General features: G+C 34.6%; 1 long non-coding RNA gene across 3 annotated transcripts; it reads left to right on the top strand.

The window, feature by feature from the left end:
* Window positions 1-1,754: 1,754 nt before the first annotated feature.
* LOC102592804 (uncharacterized) lies at window positions 1,755-7,540 on the top strand. 3 transcript variants are annotated; one of them, XR_001473675.1, is made up of 4 exons: window positions 1,755-1,842; window positions 2,253-2,334; window positions 6,873-7,124; window positions 7,240-7,540. It is a non-coding gene; the product is annotated as an uncharacterized lncRNA (long non-coding RNA). The 3 variants fall into 3 exon arrangements; XR_367441.2 differs by having other exon boundaries at window positions 2,041-2,334; window positions 6,910-7,124; XR_367440.2 differs by having other exon boundaries at window positions 2,041-2,334.
* The last annotated feature ends 3,652 nt before the right edge of the window (window positions 7,541-11,192 follow it).

The following is an 11,192-nucleotide window of genomic DNA, read 5'->3' as shown; positions in this document are numbered from 1 at the left end:
GTATAAGAAATATTTTAAAATTATATCAAAGTAAATATTTTTATGTATAAAATAAAATTTTAAAATTATATATATAATGTCGGGTTGGTTTGGTCTCGGGTTGGTTTTTTTTAGTTGAAACCAAACCAACCCAAATATAGTCGGGTTTTTTTTTCCAATACCGAACCAAGTCAAACCAAACCACTAGTCGGGTTTTTTTTCTGGTTTGACTCGGTATACGGTTTGGTTCGGTTTTCGGTTTGGTTTTGTACTCCCCTAAAGGGTACAATGGACATTTTAAAGTTAAAGTATTACTTAATATAAAAATATGTTGTTATTTTTGAGATTGACTAAAAAAGAAAGTGAGTCATATAAATTGGAGTCAATTCCCTAAATGGTAACCCAAGTTTAGGGAATTGTCTTAAAATATAATTTATGTTTCATTTAGGATCAAAATATTTTTTACCGCGGATACATGTATTTGTTTTGTCTAGATACATGTATTTGGGATCCAGGTTAGTTAGATACATATCATTAAGCTTATCTATTTAAGGATTGTAATTGATAGCCATAAATTAAGGAGGAATTCACGCTTGTAACAATTATGAAATATTCTGGCGTATCACAACTTCTAAAAATAATTAAAATTCTTCTATTTTTTTGGAGATTCAACAAATTTTACACTTCTTCTTGAATAATTTCGACCTTTTTTGTTCAACAATGGTCACTATCATTATTTTATTATGAGATATGTCACAACATTTATTTCTAATATTATCTAAATCAAGATGCATAGTTGATTGTAGTTCAGATACATAATACGAAACTATTATAGATGCACCGCCTAACTAATCCAAGTACATTTACTAACTTGTTTAAGATAGATTATGATATAAGGTAGTTCAGATACAAATTTTCTATTATATCATATATAGTTTGGTGTAACTGTGTCAGATACACTGTTTAACATATTTCATTTAAACTGTATATGAGATAATTAAGATAAATTAAACTAATAAGTATGACATATAGGTTGTTGTTAATATTAGGTCAGATACATGTTATGTAAGTAATTCTGATTAATATACATGAATTTCTTTGATTAATTATTGAATACATCCCCTTGTATATGATATAACACAAATATCGATACTTCTTAGATATACATGTATCTGATAAATAACATTGCTATATATTAGATACAAAAAAAATAAAATGAAAAATAGCTATATCAGATATATGCCATGGTATCTGATATCACACAAAATTTAAAATTTTTGAGATTGTAAGATAGATACATAAAGTATACTGTGAATTATGCATAGATCTTGCATTTTTTTTTACATAGAAACCCATTTGGGCCATATTATTGGAAAGGAAATATGTACAAAGTTACAGCCCAAATTTCGTGTCTCAAAACAAAAACAAAAATAAAAAGGATTAATTACAGAAATCCACCTTTTAGTTTACTTATTATCATTATCCCCTATAAGTTTTACAAATTTCCAAAATTCCTCATTTTCACGCATCAGATTAGTGTATCTCGCGCATCAGATTAGTGTATCATGTATAAAATGTACATCAGATTAGTGTATCATGTATAAAATGTAATGTATCTTACTTAACGATTAATGTATCTCGCGCATCAGATTAATGTATCAACGCTTATATTATTGTATCCGTTTGAGGGATTTCTGTAATTATAAACTTTTAAGGGATAAATTGTAATTTTGGCTTAAAAGTATGTGATTTCTGTAATTTACCCAAATAAAAAGTAGAATAGGGAAAGGGGGAAAATTGAAGACGGAAACCCAACAGTCACTGTAGGTTCGACGCCGGAAGTAATCCCTGTTGATGTTGAAGGTAAGCCTTCCTTTAATTAGCTATGAAATCAATGAATTTATCTATGAAACACTTTTTTATCCTCGATTGTTGCTTGTTCGTCAACCCAGAAACGAAATTTTGTGTTTCCGACCAATAAACTTTGTCTCTTCATCATCTACACCTCACCTCCATAAACTAGCGTGAATGAGTAGTCCTTGCTTATTCTTGTATTTATAGAACCAAGATATGAGAGGGTAGAGTTTGGATAAATTTCACCTTCAACATTCACAAGTCTCACGAATGCCATGTAATTTATTCTAATAGAAGACATATTCAACTCTACCATGCTATTCATGGCCATCCACACAAAGATAAGAAACCACCTCCATTCTCTTGAACCATAATAAACAATATTGAGCTGAAACTTTCTTGACATTTCTATTTCACAGCAGGTTGAGCTAATAACCACTACTTGAGATCAAGAAATGGCCAGTCTATTTCTAACTCAACATAGCTTGTAGGAACATTCAGGTAAGAATATATCTATCTTTTACTTCAAAGATTTTTTTGTGCCCTTATATCCCATGTTTATGTATTGCCTTGCTTTATATCTGCGTGTTGTACCCTGCTGCTTACACCATGAAATTCCTATTTTGACATTTTGTCAGCCTGAGATTAGGAATTTGATTTCTATCCATGTGTAGTAGTGCTCTCCCTTCATTTGAAACGTCTAATAATGAACCATACGTCATGCCCGATATATCTACAAAACAGAAAAATTGATTAGTAAAATAGTTTGCTACCATGTTGACTTCCCTGAATGTATGCTCAATTTCCACTTCCTTTCTATCCTTCAAACTATTAATCTTTTTCACTTCCATGACAATGTACCAAGGTACATCCCAAATTCCATCAAGTATCTTCTTCAAAATAAGAGAATCTGTTTCTAAAATCACGGGCAACAAATCATGCAAAATGCAGTATTCCAACGCATTTCTCAATGCAATAGTCTTAGCCTCCAAACTAGACATAATTCCCAGTCCTTTAGATTCAGCATAGACGAACTCTCCTCTATTATTCCTAATGCAAAAAGCACATGCACTAGGCCCTGGGTTCCCTTTCAAAGCACCATCAGAATTGCATTTATAAACACCTTCATTAGGGAACTTCCACTGGACAATATTATGTTCAATGATAGGTGTTTATGATTCAAAAAATTTCACTATCTTAGGCCAAGTAGTAGGTAGGTTTCTCAACCAGGGATACCTACTAATTGCCAGACAATGAATATTTCTATTAATTTCCATCTCCATACAATACACAGACATCTGGCAATCATGTTTAAGATTGTTCCTCCTTTTCCAGATTTGCCATAGTATAAAGGCAGGAACAACCCTATATAGTGGCTTGAGCTTATCAACACATTGAGTTTTCCACCATTTAATAATTGTGTCCTTGAGATTTAAAAAAAGACCCTGCAACCCTGCTACTGCTGCATAAGAAGTCCATAACCTGATAGCTATTGGACAAACAAAAAACAGATGCCCAAAAGTTTCATGGGATAGAGTATCACAACAACATCTCACATCATCTGAAATCCCAACTCTAACCAGAAACTCTCCAATAGGAAGTCTCTTTTTCCATAGTCTCCATATAAAGAATGAAACTTTAAATGGAATACCTCTTTCCCATATACAATTGTACTCCTCTTGTACTGTTCCTGGGATTCTAAGAAAATTTCAAGCACTATTCATTGAAAATTTTCCTGAACTTTGCAACATCCACCTTGACCTATCCCATTCTTCTGAATCCTCCACTACTCCAATTTTTCTGATAATGTGATTGCATACCTCATCTGGAAATAGTTGTTGTACTAAATCCTCATTCCACCTTCCCGGAAGCATTAGTTGAGACACATCCTCCTCATAAATGTTAATAGAGTAATTCACAGGTAAATAATAATATAGAGCACCCAATTGGGTCCAATTATCAAACCATATATTGGAGTTACCACATCTTGGTTCCCACCATATTTGTTGATCGATATCATCCCGAGCTAGTAACATATGCTTCCACAGTTGAGATCCCCCTCTCCATTCCACCACCTGGGGACAATGCCTCTTGCAATACTTTTTCCACATGAAGTTGGTCCACATAGTTTTTTTAGTTCTGAATATCCACCACAACTTAGCATATAATGCTTTTGCAACATCAAATAAGGACTTGAAACCTAAACCCCCTTCATTCTTTGGAAAGCAAATATCTGGCCAGGATATCCAATGTTTATTTCTTCCATTCTCTTTGAAATTCCATAGAAATTTAGCAAAGATTCTATGTAAATCTTGAATAACACATTTAGGAGGAATAATAGCTGAAAGCTGATAAATAGGGATGCTTTACAATACATTATTTATCAATACAGCCTTACCACCAAACGATAACAACTTTCCTTTCCATGCTTGTAACTTATTCTGTACTTTCTTCATTAGCTTTGAGAAGTGAGATTTCCTTTTCCTAGCATGCCCAATCGGACATCCTAAGTATGTCAAAGGAAATTTTCTTCTAGCAAAACCAGTGCTATGTCAACATGTGCAACTTTGTTAAATACAAAGAAAACACTTTTCTCCTTATTAATCTTTTGTCCAGACTGCTTCTCATAATCATCGAGTAACTTCATGATCATCTGTAAAGATATCCTATCAGCATCAACAAATATAATTGTATCATCTGCATAAGCAAGATGATTGATATTTTCACTCCACTTAGGCATCCCAAATCCCCTGAAATCAGAATGATGGAATAAATTGGTAAGGGACCTGGATAAAATTTCTGCAGTTAAAATGAAAAGAGCTGGAGATAGAGGATCTCCTTGCTTCACTCCTCTTGTTGAATGAAAAAAATCCTTGAGCTTGTCCATTAATTAATACAGAGTATCAATTATTAGCGACCAATCTCCATATCTTGTCGATAATCAAACTAGTAAACCCCATCTTCTCCAGAACCTTGACTAGAAAATTCCAGTCCACTCTATCATACGCTTTGTCCATATCAGGTTTGATTACCACATTTGCAGGTTTGCCTCTCTTTCTAATATCAGTAATAATCTCCTGGGCAAACAACACGTTCTCAGTGATATCTTCCTTTCACAAATCTAGATTGATTCTGTGAAATGATCTTAGGTAGAAAACCTTCAAGCCTGTCATGGATAAGTCTTGAAATAATCTTATTTAAGAAGTTACTTAAACTAATAGGTCTCAGATCAGAAAAAGATACCACATTTTCTTTTTTTGGCAATAGGACCAAATTAGTATGAGTAATGGGTTTTGAAAGAGTAGCACCTCCAAAAAAGGCATGCACAACCTTAATAACATCCCCACCAACAATTTCCCAGCAGGATTGGTAAAAATGACCAGTGAACCCATCCGGACCGCTTGCACCATCCCTATTGAGTTGAAAAACTACATTCTTGATTTCAACTTCAGTACGTAGGTAACTCCTTCAACAATGAATTGTCTTCATCAGTAATACAACAAGGAATATGATCAATTAAGTTCATCTCACAAGCAGTAGAACCCCTTGTAAATTGCTCCTGATAGAATGCAATGGCCTCCTGTGCTATTTGTTCATTACCCTCAGCCCATGTCCCATTTCTTCTTTGAATCTTGTTAATTGCCATCCTCTTCCTTCTCCCGTTTACCAAGCTGTAAAAAAAGCTTGGTATTCCTATCCCCATCTGTAAACCACAGAATTCCAACTTTTTGCCTCCAAAACTCTTCTTCATAGTGAAGATATTTCTTAAGCTCAGCCTGAGCCTTTTGGAGAACAGATCTATTTTCATCGATGGGTAGCTCTTCAAACAGATCCTCTTTGATTCTAACTATATCCTCCCTTATCTTCAATTGCTTGAAGATATCTCCAAACCTCGTCCTACTCCATGTAGCCAAATCTATCTTGGTCTTTCTCATTTTTTGCTTTAAACTAATAAATATATCTTCAGAATCAACTGCAATCCAATTTTGTTTGACCACATCCATGAAATCATCTTTTTCTGCCCAAAATTTCAAAAACCTGAAAGGTCTAAGAAACTGTTCACTTTGCCCTCCACAAGACAATAACAAAGGGCAATGATCAGAACCAGTTTTAGCTAGGTGCTCCATTTCTACACACCCCATAAGACCAAGACAAGCTTGATTAATCACTAGCCTGTCCAATCTTTTAAAAATACAAGCATCATCAGCTCTCCCATTCTACCAAGTAAAAGGACTTCCTTTAAAATTAATATCAATTAGCTCATATGAATTAATACAAAAAGCAAAATCTTCATACTCATTTGGATAGACAGGAAGTCCTCCAATCTTCTCTTCGTCACTCATGATAACATTAAAGTCACCAGCAACAAGCCATGGAAGTCTCATATTTTGACTTAGCAGATAAATATCATCCCACAAATTGAGTTTATCAATTGCATCACACTTAGCATAAACAATAGTAGTAACCAATTGTTGTCCATCTTGAAACTTTAGTTAAAGAGTTAACTGTTGCTCTGAATTTGCCAAGACCGTCACCTGAATATGTTCTTGAACAAATACCCATATCTTCCCATTTTGGTTGTAATTCGCATAGGGCATGCCTAATTTTCTCTTGTACCATTGTATATGTCTTGAAGCTTGAAATGGTTCCATCAAAGCACTTAATGAAAATTTGTGATGTCTCTATGAAAGGAATGTTGAGATTTAACAGACCGTATGTTCCAAAATAATGCTTTTATCTTCACCTAGAGTTAGCTTTTCTACTCCTCTTAGGGACTATCCTTGTAGGCTTACAGTCAGCCTTAGTCTTTCCTTTTCTTCCTTTGGTATTTGTCTGAGGGGATAGATCAGCATTTTTTAACATCTGATTAAGATTATGCTGATTATTTTCTTCTTCCTTATCCACCACAATATCACCTTCTGTCTGACTAGATAGTTCTCCTTCCTCTGCCTCCTCTGTAATCTGATGAGTAATAACATTGTGTAGATCCTGCATAGGAGAATTCTGTTTTTTCTCTAAAATTAAATGTTTTTCTGTAGCTTCAACAATTGCATTAATCTCACTACTTGGTTCAAGCAATAATAACTCAGGTGATTTTGGAGGGAACCTTTCTACCCTTCCAAGCTCAACATCAACATCAACATCAATCATTTGAAGAGGTTCTTGGAATTTAGCCAACGCAAGAGCTTTCTCTACCTCATGACCTTCAATTTCAGCATATGAGTGATTAAGATCTTCACCAGATCTGACACCTGCACGACCCACACCTATATCACTAAATTCATTATTAGGTACTTTCTTAGTGTCATTGCCTTCTAACATTGAATTCTCCCTTATTTCATCAGGCTGAGGTCTTTGATGTACGGTCTGGTAATAGATATCATGTTGTTGTTGTTCTCCTTTCAGAGACTGTGAAGACTGCGGTGTGCTTGGCTGATTTGTTGTGCTTTGTGCTGCTTGTAATTTTGGTTCCTCATTGTGCTGCCCTTCACTCCGATGACCTATATTATTCTGACCCACTGTCTCCCCTGACCCTTTCTCCTCATCTCGTAGAGTCTCATAAGAATTCTTTGTATTAATGCTATTATTTTTAGGGGATGCCTCTGTAGTTGTATCACTTATAAACTTGCATGTGTTCTTCTCCATTGTGAACCTCCTGTTAGTAGGGTGCCATATTTGAGTATTCATCCTCCCTCTTGTATTTTCATTAACTTTGTTACTAGCATCCTTATCTTCTTTATCACTTTTATATCCTTCTTGATTATTAATCAAAACTTGTACCCTCAATTCTGGATGGAGTTGTCTACATTCTGCTTCACCATGTCCCTGGAGTTTACAAGTATTGCAATATTTAGGAAGCATGTGTCACGACCCAATTCTACAAGTCGTGATGGTCATCTATGTTGCCAATCGATAGGTAAGCCAACCCCATAATTTTATCAATTTAACTAAATAGTGAGGTAAAAAGGTAAACAATAAGTAAATATCTCCAACACTAAGTTCTTCATAAATACGAAATGTGGAAAGCTAAAATACCCCCCCCAGCTTCCCACCAAAACAACCTACCCCATTTGTTTGAATTATTCCCAAACATTTAAATTATTGATAATATGGACAAGATTAAAGTATTTCTATTTTTTCTTTGAGATATCATTTGGATTGCTCAAAAGAAACATATAATTTTTTCAATAATACATTGGGTGGTGAAGGCAACATTTTCATTTAACAGATTCATTGTCACTTGAAAATAAAAGACTAGCGATATATATATATATAGAGAGAGATAATAATTTATAATTTGTTCAATCCCTTTTACTATATTTACTTGAATATTGTTGTTTCTTTTCCTTTTGAGATAAAAAAAAAATTCTTGTCCGATATGGCGGTATCCTATACCTGCATAGGATTCTTGACTAATTTAAATTGCGTCCTATAAGTTAAAGGTCTATTAAAGAGGAAAATGTTTCCTACTAGAATTATTTTGTCACGACTCAAATTCACAAGTCGTGAGGGCACCTATGTTCTCAACCAATAGATAAGCCAACCCAACATATTTACCAATTTTAATTAACTAATGAGGTAAAAAGGTAAACGAGTAAAATCTCCAACATAAAGTTTTTTTATAAATACGACACGTGGAAAGCTAAAATACTATCCAAGAAATTGGTGTCATAAGTACAAGAGCTTCTAAAATACGATGCAAGTCTGAAACTAAAATGATAAATCTAAACATAAGAGATATCCTGTTTGAATAATAAAATAACAGAATAAATAAAAGATAGAGGGAGGTGTGGGCCACGGAACAGCCAAGCAGCTCACCACAACTCCAAGATACTCCAAGCTCGGACTCAAAAAGCTTCACGAGATGTGCTCGTACTCGAAATCAAATCTGCACCACAAAAGAGTGCAATAAGTGTAGTATGAGTACGAAACCACGTGTACCCAATATATCTCATAGATCGACAACGAAGAAGTAGTGACATGAGTTTAATATGAGTACGAAACCACGTGTACCCAATATATCTCATAGATCGACAATGAAGAAGTAGTGACCGAAGTTTATATAAGAAAACCATTCCTTTACTTACACAAATCTATATTTTACTTACAAGTCAAATTCATCAAATGTTAACTTCACGTAATGTACAACCACCAATAAAGCACATAATCCACAAGAATATATGATATAATGAGATGCAATGCAATGTGACACCATGAAATGATATGCCTTATATGCCAAGTACTTTCTCAACCGTATATACATGATACTCATCAGAAATACATCGAGGGTTCATGACCCATGAGGGACTCGCGAGGTCCATATACAGACATAGACGATCTCCACGTGTCTGTGCTTACGATCTCAACGCACTATCATAAAATCAAATAATTTCCGCATGAACGATCTTCACGTGCCCAAAATTATAATCTTAACATCTCACCATCCCCAGCACGGACGATCTCCACGTGCCCAACTTATACTGAATTTCATATCAATGCATGTGCACAATGTGATTTCAAATAAAAGGGATGATGGTGCATCTCAATCAATCAAATATCAACATAGTACATAACCACCTCAACTATTACAAATATACGAGTTTAAATAAGAACACAATCACACAATGAATTCAAGTCAATAATACATCAGCTAATGCCCATATGCTTTGGCATTCTCGGATTACAATCCGCTTACTATAGTAATAAACTTTCCCTTTATAACACCGGTACTCGTACCAATGCCCGTCACACCATTGGTACGAGACCCTCATCTTTCGCCCTTACCCATGGTCTATTTCATTTTTAACTTCAATGAAGTCTGAAAGTCTTAACATACCTTAACTGCCGAACACGTGCCACAAATCCTCGAGATTTTTCCTTCCCTTTTCGCAGAGCTTCAGAACGTTCCCAATCTACCAATTATGTAATAATTGTAAGCACGCGAGTTCGTGGACACCCATATATTTTTATGTCTATCCTAGACCCAAAAACTCACTCATATCTCTAATCAAGCTCATAATTTTTTATATAAATTATATGTCAAAATCATATTTGCTAAATTTCAAGCCTAGGGTTAAGTCTTAGTCCTACCAAATAACATAATTCTAGTAACATTTATAATGCAACACACCTAATGTTTTAAATTCTTATGCAGTATATAACTCGAGGGAGCATTTTCTAATCATCAAATACTTGAGATCATTTTTCAATAATTATCCTCAATTTTTTTTCTTCCTATTCTAGTCCAAAGAAGGTTGTGACTTTGCAGATTTGTTCCACTTTCCATTTCTTGCAAATTAAAAAAAATCAACACGTCGCTGCATATTCATTCCAAGGAAATCGATCACATGCATTAATTACTCCTAAAGGTTTTAGTCACTCATATCGCTTCATTACTTAATCCATTAACTTTCTTTCCACCTAATCTGACCAACCCATCCCAATAGTACTAACACAAGAAAAGAAAATCAAATCACTAATTCTATGATAAGCGAAATACTATTTTACTATTACAGGATATGCAAATTTAAAGAATTTTGAAGTGCTTACGGCCAGGAAAACAACCGTACCCCTGTAGCAATCCTGCCCTAATATTATTTTCATGAAAACCTTTTTACTTAGTTAATTTCATACATGGGCCAAGTAGTAAGGATATTAAATATTTTTGACTCGTTATTATGTTTCCCTTATCCCCTAATTGTTGTATCTTGATGGTCTCTATTCTTGTAGTGAAATTTGTGTTGCTATTCACCACTTGAGAAGGTAAATTTGCTGCCAAGTCCACTTGCACCTTCACTCTCGCACAACTAGGCCTAGTCTTATTTGTTTGGTCAGGGAAAGAAATCCAAGCCATTGCTTGCGTATTTGAATCTTGCATCATATATGAAAGGCCTCATTTGGTAAGCAATACCACAATGTAGTGAGCATTTTGGCCATCATATTTACAAAATCTTCCATTAAGCTAAATCTCATCAAAATAAATCTGTTTCTCAGAAGCCCCTCCATAATGTTCAACTTGTGCACTTCTTCCTCTGTCCACGTAATTCTCGGAACTCCATTAATGTATGTAGCTGCTGACTTTATAGGAATCGGCTCAATTTGTACTCTCCTGAGAGAACATTGGGCTTCACCAAATCTGCAAACTTAACTTTCTCATAGTTATAGGCGGACCGTCTTAACCCCTAGGCCACTAAAGCCATCGCTTGGGGCCCCATATATTTTAGGGGACCCATTTTAAAAAAACAATTACTTATATATGTTATTTTTTAAAAAAAGTTTATATATACTATGAGTGTTATGATTTGAAATTGCATATGAGATGAAAATAAACCTGAATTTCGTAAGAAACACTTTGATGA

The sequence above is a fragment of the Solanum tuberosum genome, unplaced genomic scaffold, assembly GCF_000226075.1.
Source record: "Solanum tuberosum cultivar DM 1-3 516 R44 unplaced genomic scaffold, SolTub_3.0 scf00108, whole genome shotgun sequence".
NCBI classification, from domain to species: Eukaryota; Viridiplantae; Streptophyta; class Magnoliopsida; order Solanales; family Solanaceae; genus Solanum; species Solanum tuberosum.
Note: the sequence above shows the minus strand (reverse complement) of the source record. Positions and strands in the feature narration are given on the sequence as shown.